Source organism: Taeniopygia guttata, chromosome 1 (assembly GCF_048771995.1).
Source record: "Taeniopygia guttata chromosome 1, bTaeGut7.mat, whole genome shotgun sequence".
NCBI classification, from domain to species: domain Eukaryota; kingdom Metazoa; phylum Chordata; class Aves; order Passeriformes; family Estrildidae; genus Taeniopygia; species Taeniopygia guttata.
Window position 1 is genome coordinate 39,684,391 of NC_133024.1, and position 13,153 is coordinate 39,697,543.

At 33.9% G+C, this 13,153-nt stretch overlaps 1 protein-coding gene across 14 annotated transcripts in view; it reads left to right on the plus strand.

The window, feature by feature from the left end:
- Window positions 1–13,153, plus strand: part of CNTN5 (contactin 5) — a 592,916-nt gene that overhangs the window by 178,561 nt on the left and 401,202 nt on the right. For 12 of the 14 annotated variants that reach the window (XM_072927359.1, XM_072927346.1, XM_072927371.1 and 9 more), the window contains one exon: window positions 4,220–4,356. The exons of the other annotated variants lie outside the window; for them this stretch is intronic. The gene's annotated coding sequence lies outside the window, so the exon portion shown is untranslated. The remainder of the gene's footprint in view (window positions 1–4,219; window positions 4,357–13,153) is intronic. 14 annotated transcript variants of the gene reach the window in all.

A 13,153-nucleotide genomic window follows, 5' to 3' on the forward strand; every position in this document is an offset into this window, starting at 1 on the left:
TTCTTGCTGAATCTATTACCTCTCTATTTGCCTCTGCTACCTTGCCCTTCCACAATATTTAATAGCTTTATAACTGCTTCTCCTTTCTAACATATAAAAATACACTGATTCTTAAGTGGTCATTAATGAGAATGTAATCTGTCTTGTCTGAGGATCACTGGGAGACAGCACAGCCCTACAGTGAGCTATTCTTCACATCTCTCCTGCACAGCCTTTCTAAGGATACTGATTTTACACCTCTCTCCACTCTTAATTTCCTGTTCATTCTACAGTATAGCATCTATTAGTCACAGAAAGTTGGAAAGCTAAGGCCTCTGCAGCTGGAGTACTCTGAAGCTTGGAAATAGAAAGGTTTTAGACCTTTTTGTGTAATGGGCTGAAAAAGTAAAGCTCTGATTTATTGTTTCTTTCAGTTACAGAAACCTAATGGCTAGTCTACCTTCTGTGGAATTCAGTGATCTGCAGATGTTTATATCTAATAAAATGTTTGAATAAATTGTGGTTCTTTTCCTTTTAATGAATCATGCTTCCATGTAACTGTGCAACATTTTTCACAATTATATTTTTAACATTCAGTTCAAAGCTGAAAGTAACAAAGATTTATATTTATTTTCATAACAAAAGCTTTTAAAAATGAAATCTATGACCATTAGTAGTCAAATAATTATTATTCCTGTTAATTCATGTTAAATAAGTCTAAAAATAAAAATAAATAATTTTTGGCATATGGATACAGATGGACACAAAATGATGGCTTATATTACACACATGCCCTCAAACAGGCCATGGATATATACCTCTGTAACTTATAGAAGAGAAAGAAACTCAAAGAAACAGAAAATTTAATTTTGAGTTGTACTAAGAGGAGTGATTTTTCATTATTATTGTCAAAAGACAATTTGCATGTTTGCTTTTAATTTCCATTACAAAATAAAAATATAAAATGAAACAGCACAAAATTACATGATTCTTAAGATCAATGTCTTTCTTTCCCAGGTATAGCCATAAGCTTTGCAGGCAAATGATTGATCAGCTTAATAATATCTTGGAATTAGTTTCAAAATGTGCTGTGAAAAAGCAGAATTTTTATGGCTAAAGACAGAAACACATCTTTTATGTAGATTCAATAGTTTATTGTTAGTGTAATTTAAATGCTAACTGTCTCTTGAAGATTTCTTTTTAGTTCAGTACCCATTTTTACAGAAAAAAAAATTTTAAAAAGAAATTTAAAATAACAAAAATTATAACACCACAGAAGAAGTTTAAATTTCCTTACACATAATCTTTATAGCATTTTTATCCTATTGAATTTGATTTCCCAACAAGTAGATATAAATGTTGGCTTCAGCGTAAGAAGAGGCTGCAGCTGTTTAATGTACCCTTGGTCCTTCACGGGTACTCACGTGGGTGTTTTCTTCCTCAATTTAGACTCACATAAGGACTTTTTCTATGTTGGCCAACTTTCTCACAAATTGCTATTTGTCTCTATTTTTCATGTATGTTCTTCTTCTGCAATTACTAAATATGGTACACTTTACATATTTTAGATACTTGTCCTTTTTCTCTTTGCTGCATTTAAAAGTGCTTTTTCCAAGTCTGTACTACTTTAGCTGGTCATTAGTAGGGTGCTTATAGCCATTGGGTTTGGAACATCAGCTTGTATCCTATTTCTTACTACCCTCTCTGCACTGCATCCTGTGTCCCACCATTCAAGGTTTGTTTTGCCATACCACAACCATATTCCTTCATGCTATGTTGCTATGTTAGAGTCATAAATGTCAGATTCTATCCAGAAAAACTACCAGGTACTATGACATATATGAAAATTTTACCATAGAAAATTAAGCAAAAGCAAAATTAAATCGACCTAGTTTCTTGGCAATTTCAAAAATTGCTGTTACAGCCATAACAAGGTTTAGCTAGGTAAGAGAAATTCAGAAAAAGTAAACATGGCTGTCTTATAGCCTTGAAAGTTTGTTCAAAGATCATGGCATGCTTGTAGCTGTAGCAATATCTTATTCACTGAGCTACAGGATCCATTCCACTCAGAAAGGTATCTAGGGCTTTTCCTAACTTTTAGGTAAATGTTTCAGGGCTGAGGTCTTCAATATCCAGGTGCTGATTGGAGAAGCTCATGGTGTAGCCAAATGAAATAAAGCACGGTTGTGCAGAAGTGCTTCTGTCACAGATGGGAATTGAGCCTGCACCTTCCAAGGATGAGTAAAGTTTTTCCCATTTTAGCATGTGTCTCTAAATAGTTGCTAACAAGCAGAAGCTTAAAAGATAGGAGAGGGAGGGATGACATTCCTCACTAAAAGTGTCAAAGTTGTGCTACTAAATGCAGCTTTGAAGGTTTATTACCTCATAGGCTTTTAGCTCATAGCCTTTTAGCTCATACGCTTGTTAAACAAATAGACCAGAGAAAAGTGTATTTGTAGGGTACTTGGTATTCACATGGGCATTTGCTTACACTAAACATTATTATACTTAGCAATTAAAAAGCATACAAATACTCTAAAGGAGGCGAAATACCTAATTCTCTCTCTTCCTATTGGGTGGCTTCATGACTAGATTTCTTTAATCTTTGTCTTCATAATCTTTATAAAATTTCACTGTTTTCTGCAAGGTGAATCAGCTCTAAAAGAAGGATGAGCAGATTGTCTTCCTTTGCTTCACAGATCTAAATGTTTTCTGGACTGCAGATGCAGCTTTGAATCATTCAAGCAGTACAGGGCAGAGCTGTAATATCACTTAGATAAATTCTTATCCTTTAGGCTGGGCTTAAAAAATATTACTAAGAACAGCAGAAGATTTTCTCACTTATACTGTTTGTTTGTTTGCTTGTTTGCTTCAAAACATGCAATATAAGTCAAAGTTACTCTCCAGTCCCTGAATTCATTGCGTTTCCAAAGGCAAGGTCTGGGTAAAATTTTTAATTCGAGCTCCAAGGCTAATAAAGGAGGGAAGATTGTTCATAATTCTTAAGCAAATTAGCTATTCAACTGGTAGTCATTTCCTGCCAATCACGTAAACAGGGATGACTAGGACAGTTAGCTGGCTTTTATTTATTTGATTGGTTTGGTTTGAATAGGGCCAAAACTATTTAATAGATGTACTTCCAGCTGCTGCTGGTTTCCCAGGACAACAGGTGAAGTAGGCAGTAGATTAGAACATGAAGACATTCCCAATGATTCTTTTAGTAAGGAAAAAAGAATGAAAAAGTCAAGGGAAAAAGCATTTTAAAACTTAACTCAGGTTGAGTACAAGAAAATGAAAAAAGGAAAAGCTTTAAAATTATATGACTTTGTTAATTGTTTAGTTGATAAATACATTTTCATGAAAAAGACTGCTTTTTAACCTTTATGTGAAAATTAATCTAAATGCCCATATAACACCACAATACTGGATTTTGGTTTGGGTTTTGGGTTTTGGGTTTTTTGGGTTTTTTTTGGGTTTTTGGAAAGTTTTTATTTGTGTTTTTGTGATTTTTTTTTTGTTTAGTTGGTTTTTAGGGGGAGAGGTTAGAGGTTTTTTTTGCTTTCCTAATTGAGGTTGCTAACAATTCTATTGAATAGTTCAAACAATACTTATTTTAAGGAAGTCATGCTCTACTTTTTTAGGATAGCAAGTTAAATGGAGACACATGCCTCTAGTGTAATTTCAAATGAGTACTTTGAAAATGAAATAATCAACAAAGTTGTAATTGCATGATATCTGGAAAAGGTCACTCTAAAAAATTCCTCTGAGAAAGTATCTTTACAAAAAGGCTCATGAGCTGGTTTAAATTCAAACAACAGAAATTATTTCCTATTCCTTCCATTATAGATGAGTATTCATGAACATAGGAGGTTAATTATGTGAACCTGTACCATTTCCATTCTTCCCAGCACTATCTTTTCTTAAAGGGTAGCAGATTTTAAAAAACCTTTTAATTTCTCTTAATTCTCTTAATTTTTTGTTCTTGTTGTAGGAAAAAAAAGGGTTTTTTCGTACCAAAAATCATAAAACAAACATTGTTGAATTCTGTATCCACTCTGAAGCAAGACAAATATCTCAGATTAAACTCATGCAGCCAACCAACACTGTCATATCAAGCAATGTGCAAGTAATGAAATGTAAAAAGGCAAATGAAAATATGTCCACATAGAAGAAGGTTTGAGATATCTAACACTTCAATAACAGCTTTACACACACATGTAACTTTTTTTTTCCCCCATAGATTATGCAAAGGGAGTCCTAATACAATTGGATCCTGTGAAGCTCCTGAGAATCGTTTGCTTTCACTCATACAGGACATAATCTGTGGAGATCAGTTCTGTTTTGAAGAACTTCTGTACAGCCAATTGGAAAGTTGAGGTACTGGATATTTAGACAAAACTGCTTTTGGGATATGTTTATTGTCTTTTTTTTTTTTTTTCCTTTATTAATTTATAAAGTCCAAATCAAACACAGATACTCTCACAAACAATTTATACTGAGTAAGGTTACAAATGGAACAAAGATTATAAAACAAATCTAGTTTTATGGATTATATTGTTATATTTCTCACCATGGGTTTGCAAAAGGTTCTGTTTTGAAAGTGTTTACCACTCCTTGAAACTGTTTTAAAATAGTCACTGCAGTATACTCTTAACCTGAATGCTCTGGATAGGTTTTGAAATCTAATTTCTGTGCCATATTTAGTTGAACATGAAATCTCTGTAGACAAGTCACAAAGTCTATACTGCATGTCTAAGCTTTCAGTGGGGCTTGGTCTAGGTCTAGAATATGGTGTGTTTGCTGCAGGACTCTGAAATGACAAGCAAGTTCCATGCAGGTAAACCTCTTGAAGGTCAAGGATAATTCCCCTTTTAGGAGTTATGGTTTTTCCAACTTGTATTAAGTGGTTTGTGTAACTCAGGGTGTACCTTGCTAGAGTACTGAATAAATACAAATTTGTATTGATGAAGCAAGTGAATATGTTCAAGAGCCTGTTGTGATACAAACCATTGTGATACAGCAGCTGTAGATTTGAGGCATTTGAATCTGATATTCACTATTCAGATGAACGATAGTTATTCATTTTAAATTTATCATGAGTACAGCCACAGATTGAAATAAGATGGAGTAAATGTGTGTGGTTATCTGTTAACTGGTGTGATTTATCATTTCATAGCTGAATGACTCATGATCATGTAGTTCAGAACACCTCTAATTAATTTTTGAGTTGAGTCTTTATTCTTAACCTCAAACTATGGTTTATTAATGGGTTAAGGTAAAGAGCTTGCTAAAGTGTAATGTGTGGCTGTGCAAACATATTTGGAAGCTCATAGTTCACTGTTGGATGTCAGATGTTTTACCTGCCTACCCAACTAATTGAGAATCATATCAAAGAACCAGAAATTAATGAGACAGTGACCTCCAAAAGACATAACTGAATTAGAACTGATGAACTTGATATGAGTAGATTCACAGTGTCATTTTAAAAATAACACAGTGTAAGTCATTTTCCTGTCCTTGGAAATGTATTGCACTAAAAACATAGGAAAGATTGACAGGTGAATTTTGACTTGTTGTTTTTTTTACTTTTTCTAAAACTGTTATAAGAGTAGAAGATTTATTGAAAGGTATTTGTTATAACCAAAATAAAAATATTTTGGTTCTGAATACACACAGAGCAGGCTTTCTGGAATCTAAGCAGTGTCTTTAATGGTTTTGAGGAGCAAAAAGTAACAGGGGAAGAGAAAAGGGAAGAGATTTTTTTTTTTCCCAAGAGATAAATGAAAAAAATCATTATTTTATCTTTCATTCTACAGAACAGAAAAGTTTAAGACATAATTGTTTAAGATATGTTAAAGACATAATTTCCCATGGATTTTTGTTTCACAAAATTTCTTATAGGCTAAATATTTGTGTATACTATTCCAGAATTCTGTTAGTCTTTAGACTGGAGATTTATGGTAGTCATGTTTTGACAAATATTTCAGGATCATTTATGTAGACATCCTTTCTATGTTAATCTATAATATCAAGTGACAGAACCTACTTCTGGCCTGTCAGCCTTTGTGTGGGATGTTAAATTCATCCTCTATTGCAACAGAACAGAACTGAGTCTGGTGTCTGTTTCTTAAATCCATGTGGTTCATTTATCATAAATGATAAAGTGCTCAAACTTAGAAATTTTTATTGAAAAATAATATAAATTTCCAGTGAAACACATATTGTAATACTTCTATAAAGAAGAAAGATTTGGCATAATTTTACGCCTAAGCAGGAGCTGCTTATTTACTGGTGAAGAATATGCTGTCAAAAGCATATATTTGGTAGTCCATGTCCTCAGCCTCTCAGTAAGTGCATAGTGTGAAACAAAACAGATTTAGGGAAACTGCTGAGCTTCCCTGACTACAGTCCCTTGATTTTTTTTCTCAACTTTGAGGTCCATGAATCATTCATCTCCACTTTTCCAAAGTGCAAAATATTTCTTTTATTTTGCCTAAGATTCTGCTGATTCCCCTGTTTCTTTTCTTTCATTCTTGTAGATTTATCTTTATTTGGATTTTCCAGGAATAAGGTTTGCATACAAAACTTTTAAATCAGAATAGCTGATGCAGGTCAAAGTTGCATTCTTTGTATAAACTTAACTACTCAAATAAATGGAGAATAGAAGCAAAGTTTATATTAACAATAGAAACATCACTCATGCATGTTTGAATCAGCTATCATTCTCATTATAGAATGTATCTTGATCATTTGGATCTTGGCATAGTGATTAGATTTAATAGAGCTCCTAAGAATTGCTCTTTCTTTCAAGTTTTGCTGGAAAAAATTATACCAGTTGGGAAAAACAGTAGCTAAAATAGGATATATAGGGGTCTTGAATTGTTATTTTGCATGATCTGAAATTCTGACAGTTGTAACAATGATGGTCAGGAACAAAAGTAGCAGTGATTTTTAAAACACAAGTCTAGAGTGTCTTCCAAATGTGAAGATTTCAATAGACTAACACACCAAGAGAGCGGAAGGATTTGACAGAAAATAGTCATTTTCTGTATGTGTAGAATTTAACAGTGCTTAAATGGTTTGTGCTGGATGAAAGAGAAACTGAAAAATGACCTTTATCTTTGTCACTATTGCAAATCTTGCTGTTCCACTGTTCCAGTGATGCATAGAGGTGGAAATAAAGGAGATGACTACAATAGACTTTTCCATAGACTGAGTTTTCCAGGTCATTTAATTCTCTCTAGTGTGTTCAGAACCTTTCCAACAGAGCTAATGATAACAGATTGCCACATTATCCTACTCATGGTGACCTGTTTGGATACCTGCCAGAAATTCTACTCACTCAAAATTATCGGTGAAAGAGTGTTTACTGAATCCACTTCTAATGGTTATTATAATTTATTCAGGGGAAAAAATGCATTATTGAGTACTTCATATGTTAAATAATGACTCCGTTATTTTGAAAATTGATAGTTTAGGTTGCTGCTCTGCTGCAACTGATTTTGAATTTTCCTTACTGACTCTGGCCTTCTCACAGTTCATGTGCCATGGGGACAATTCTCCTTATCAAACAAGGCCATTTTTTCAACGAATAGACTTGTAAAGCTACCCACAGGAACTTTGTCCTTGCAAAAAAAAGAAACAGCATTACTTTTCGGCTGCATGAGCTTCATGAGTCCTAGTGAGAAAGTCTTACTACCAGTCAATATAATGGTGTTCAGGATCTTGATCTTTTCATGATTTTAGTATTATTTCTTTGAGAATAAAATTGATGATTCTAGATTGTATTCTTATTGTTTGCTTTTCTATCTTTCACATCATTTTTTGAGAACCAAGAAGCTTTAAATCACACTATGCAATTTTTACCATGAATAAAAGGAGCTTGCATTTAAATATTACTTAAAGAAATTTTGACTCCTTGAACATGTATTGTTTCACCGATCCTATTGGAGAAAACTGATTTTTTAAAAGACATTCTGCCTGGGAGTCCTGCTTTTGAGATAACTTGCTATTGCATGTTACCTACTTAACTTTGAAGAGCTAAAGAGATCTAAAATTTAAAGTTTACTGTTTATTCACGCTAATTCCTAATCTAAAGTGTTCAAAAAGGATTTTTGAGATTACATATATTACTTTGGGTTGGGTTTTTTAAATCACATTTAAGTTCCTGCAGAAATCATACTTTTTCCATATCAATGCAAAGATCATGTTAGGAGTAATACTAAAGTTTACTTACTATATTCCAGTGACTTAGTTAGGCTTTCCATGTATAGCTATTGGTTCTCTAACTTAGGCCCTTTCAAGCCTGCATTGAGCATATAAGTCACCTGAACAGCTTTCCCTTGATTATAAAATTTAAAAAAACTAGAGGTAGAAAATGCCATGAAATCTATTTCAGACATAATTATTCTCATGAGAAAAGCATTCTTTTGGTTTCATACATTAAGGGCTCGAATTTCAATCTTATAGAAAATGTTTTGCCTGCTGGATGCAAAGTACAGGAGTTTATCACTTACTTTGCTAGCAGCTGAATCATCTCACATGAGTAAAAACTTTCTTTTCAAGGTGGGGAGAGCAACCTAGAAGGAGAATCACAGGTAGCAGTGTTAATAGTTAATTAATACTGAGTACATAATTTGATGGATTAAATTGTGATATATATGTTTACCGCTTACTCCAGGCTAATGAGAATCTGAAATGTAACACATAATAGTGGCTCACTGCCTTCTGTTGATGCACCATAGGGAAAATAGAAATACTAGTCTAACAAATTGAATCTATGCAGGTTTCAGATCTCCTATAAAACTGTCTCCATACAAGAAACCTTTTATACATACCAATGTGAACTAAAGAAGAAAAAAATTTATCCTAAAATAGTTACTTAAGCTCTGGCACTACAGTGAAGCCTTATCAATGACAAGTCACTGCAAAAGATGTGGTTCAGTTCTCTCCTTGTGACCTTCCCTTCCCTGTGGCTTATCTACAGATCATATATTCAAGGCTTAATTGGTTGGTACAGTGGGAAAGATTGTGGTTTTGTTTCTTTTATTCCATTCTGTTTTGGGGCTAATCCAATATACTAGATTTAAGGGAAATTTCAAGGCAGTAAGACTTCTACTTTCCAAGGTAGCATGCTATCAGACTGGCTTTGCAATCACAGCAAGCCACAAAGCATGCCTAAATTTTTAAAGCAGGTGAATTCTTGTGCTGATACAACATCAGAAATCCTGGTGAGAACAGGAGTGAACTACACATGGAGCCACTACACTGAGGGTGCCACCTCCCTCTGCTGAAGGATTCACTAATAAAAAGTTGTGTGTTAGGGCCTCACCCCCACTTCTGGTCGGATATGAGGAGGCACCATGCTTTTCATGAGAGCAGCAATGAGTCAAGCCTGACAAGCCATTAATGTCCAAGCAGTCTTCATTGTTTGTTGGAAACAGCTCTAAAATTTCCATAAAGAGCAAAATATGCATACTTTCCACATAGTGAATGTGTTAGTCCAGTCTCAAAGCTGGCAGTTTGAGACTGCATCCATTGTTCTACTGTTCAGGCTAAAATTACCTACAAGGCAGTCACATTGGGGAAGGATACAAGTGGATGGTATTTGGAGCAGATAGTATACAGAAACAAACCCTTTCCTAAGAAATGAGTGAGCAGGAGAAAGTCTTATATTTTTAGCCACACACACTTTGTGAATAGTGAATGCAAATGTTCAAAGTGACAAGCACTGAATCTTGAAGACAGTTCATTGACCATGCCTTTCCAGATATGATATAGCTATCACCATCTTAGGTGGAATTCATGTAATTGACAGATATAGAAATCCCTGAGCTAAAGGTAATTTTTGAAGACTCACATATTTTTCATTACTTTTTTTGGTACAGAAAATTCAGAGAGCTGATGATTTGAAATTGATAATGAAAAACCATTGAGAGAGCTAAAGTCTTGTGTAAGACTTTTCATTATACACTTTATACAGGCACAACATTTCAGAACAACTTCATATGCCATTCATGTTTCTCATTTTGTATTACATTCATTTACACTTCAAGTTTTCACAAGTATTTGAAAGCATACGTTTATAAATGTTGTTTTATCTTAGATTTGAAAAGATCCCTAATAAAGTGCTATGAAAATGCTTATACCATGATGCCTAACAAGGAGAGAGGGAGAAACAAGCTGACAACCGATCTTGATCTTGTCCCAGTGTTCAAACCTGGATCTAAATTCATATTTCAAGTATTGTAGAGACATGTAGAGAAGAGCTCTTAGTAAATGAGATATATTCCTGGTTTTTGCAATGCTTTTAAAAATAGTAGAAAATCCACAGATGCACACAAAAATTAAAGCTTTACATACTATAAGAGAGACTCTGATAAGAAGCATTAAACATCCCTAATATGAAGCACAACTCCTTAAATATTGTCATTATACTAAGTACTTGCTTATTATAGCAGAAGTATTTTTCTTGTTTGAAGTCCTCAGAATGAAAGCTATTTTTATCCTTTTTTTCACATATGCAGTGGAGTTTCTAAAGAGGATTTCTAATAAATTCTTTCAATTTCATATGAACATTATTATTGTCTTAATCTAATATTTGATACTGATAGAAATGAGCTACAAACTATTTAATGACATTCTGCAGATACTGTCTTATCAAGTTTGTCATTACCACCTGACACAAGCAATTTTAGAAGTCAACAGTGTCATTAGTTAATGTAAATGAATTTGGCAGACACATATAATAGGCTTTTACCTTGGTTTTCATGTCTTTTAATGGGATTCCACAGGGGGCTTTTTAAGAGTATAGACTTCATATTTATTGGTTGTGCAACGTTAAAATAATTTCTTGTAACTGATGTCTGCCTGGATTTTCTCACATGAAATAAACTAGGTAACTACCAAATCTCGTAAGCTGAAATAGCTCTGTATAAAATACAAATTTCATACAATCATGTTGTTTAGGTAGAAAAAGGGTCTTGGATAGTCTCCAGTCCAATCTTCTGCTCATGGCAGGTCAGCTCCAAGGAAGTCAGGCCGGACTGGTGAGGTCTTCATCCAGTTGGGTCAGACAAAGATGCTTAGGTCTTCATCCAGTTGGATCTTGAAATCATCCAAAGATGCGAAATGAACAACCTCTCTCAGCTTGTGCCACTGCCTCTCTGTCTTTATGGTGGAAATCTTCTCCTTATATTCAGATGAACCTCTCTTATTTCAATTTATACTTCTTGTGTCTCATCTTTCCAGTTTGCATTGTTTTGCAGAGCCTGGCTATGTCTCCTCAATGACTTCCCCATAGTACTGGGGTCTGCTGGTAAATCCCTCCAAGGCAAACTCTGTTCTAAATTGAACAAGCCCAGATCACTCAGACTCTTGTCAAAGAGCAAGTTCTTCAGTCCTACCATCTCTGTGATCTCCTTATACTCTTTTCAGTTAGTCACTATCTTCTTTTTTACAGAATGGACCAAAATTGGATGCAGTATTCTAGATATGAAGGTTCTTGGAAAAGTGGGAAATTAAGCAGCCTTTATCTTCATAAGACAATATTTAGAAGCATGATTCAATTGGTACTATTTTGTTTTGGTTGAGACAAACTTTAATGAATGGATCAGACTCTTGCTGATGTACCATAAACAGAATTTGAGCTTCAGAAATATGCATCCAAAGGGATGATAATTTTTTCTTGAGAGAGGATATTATGTAACTTCTCCTAAAATTCCCAAAATCAGAAACATCAGAGCAAGTTAAAAATTAAGGTAAGAACAATATTGATATAATTTATTTTCATAGGAGAATTCTCTGGTTGCATTTTTTGGTGCTATTTGCATAGCTACAGTTTTGGGTAAATATTGCATTGTCTATTAGAGTAAAAAAGCAAAATGAAACTTTTCATTGATGTAAAAGACATCCTTGTTTACTTGCTTTAAAATTAGCCTGAATTGTCCCAGTTCATGCTCCAAAATGAAATAGCTGAATGGGAGTGTTCCACATACTCTCGTTGAAAACAGATTCTCACGCATGCCTCTGTTTTCCCAGAAAACCAAACTGAGAAGGTGAAGGCCATCAAATCAACAACTTCAAGGCAGGGAACATACTGAAGAACTCCTTAAAAAACTGATAAAAATTAATCTTCTATCAGCAATTTGGCAAAAGAAAGACATGGCTTTACACATCACTCCCAAGCTTATTATCCTTTTTTTTTTCTCTTTGCACTTTCTGGTTTCATCCCTTTTGTCTCTTATGAGACACAGTTCTTAGTGCATAATCATTTTTTGTTGTTGTTGCACAACTTTCCCTTGGCTTTATCTCCTGCTTGCCCATTGCATTTGGTGGGGGTGTTCTCTCCTTGTTTGAGATTCCAAAATTGAAAGACATGTAGGCTGCTCACTGTGTTCCTTCTAGAGGCAAGAATGAAAAGGTTGTATATTCAGAAGAAAAATGTGTATCATCCTAATGCAAATATCTCAGAAGGGAAAATATTTATAGGGTGATTTCTCTCAGGTTTATTTCTAGCCAGAAAAGAAGAAGAGTGGTTCTATATGAGACACAAGAGTTACAGTCAATAGATCTTGTGAATAAGTGACTGTACTATTTTTTTAAGGAACTTTAAAAGCTTGAAGTGTCTCTTTTATGTTAAAAAAATAGTGTGTAGTCTTTGTGATTTAAAGGTGAAAGTTGTACTACAATATTTTAAATGAAAGTTGTAGTTCACCATTTATTGTAGAATTAAAGAGGAAAAATGTGCTATAGTGCTTCTTTTCTTTTACTCCACGTTCAATTAAATCTCAATGTAAAATGAAAGAGGGTCAGAGTTTTCTTAAAATATCACTAGGTATTCTGGGATTTAAGTTCTTTATGCACAAAAATTAAAAATTAATTTTAACCCCATTACCTCAAGTGTATTGTAATTGAATATTCATTTAAATATAATCCCAGTTCAGATGCTACATTTACATACTTATTTATTTGTAAATGGCAAGTGAAATTTTAAGTCTACATTTTTTAAGAAAAAAACCAAGTAAATTCGTTATTACTAAACATAGTCTGCCATAACTATATAATCTTTATTACTCACATCTCAATCTCACAACTCATATCTCTGTGGATGAAAAATAATGCTTTGACCAGAAGATCTCAATATTACTGGTGAAATAAATAACTAATTTATTTA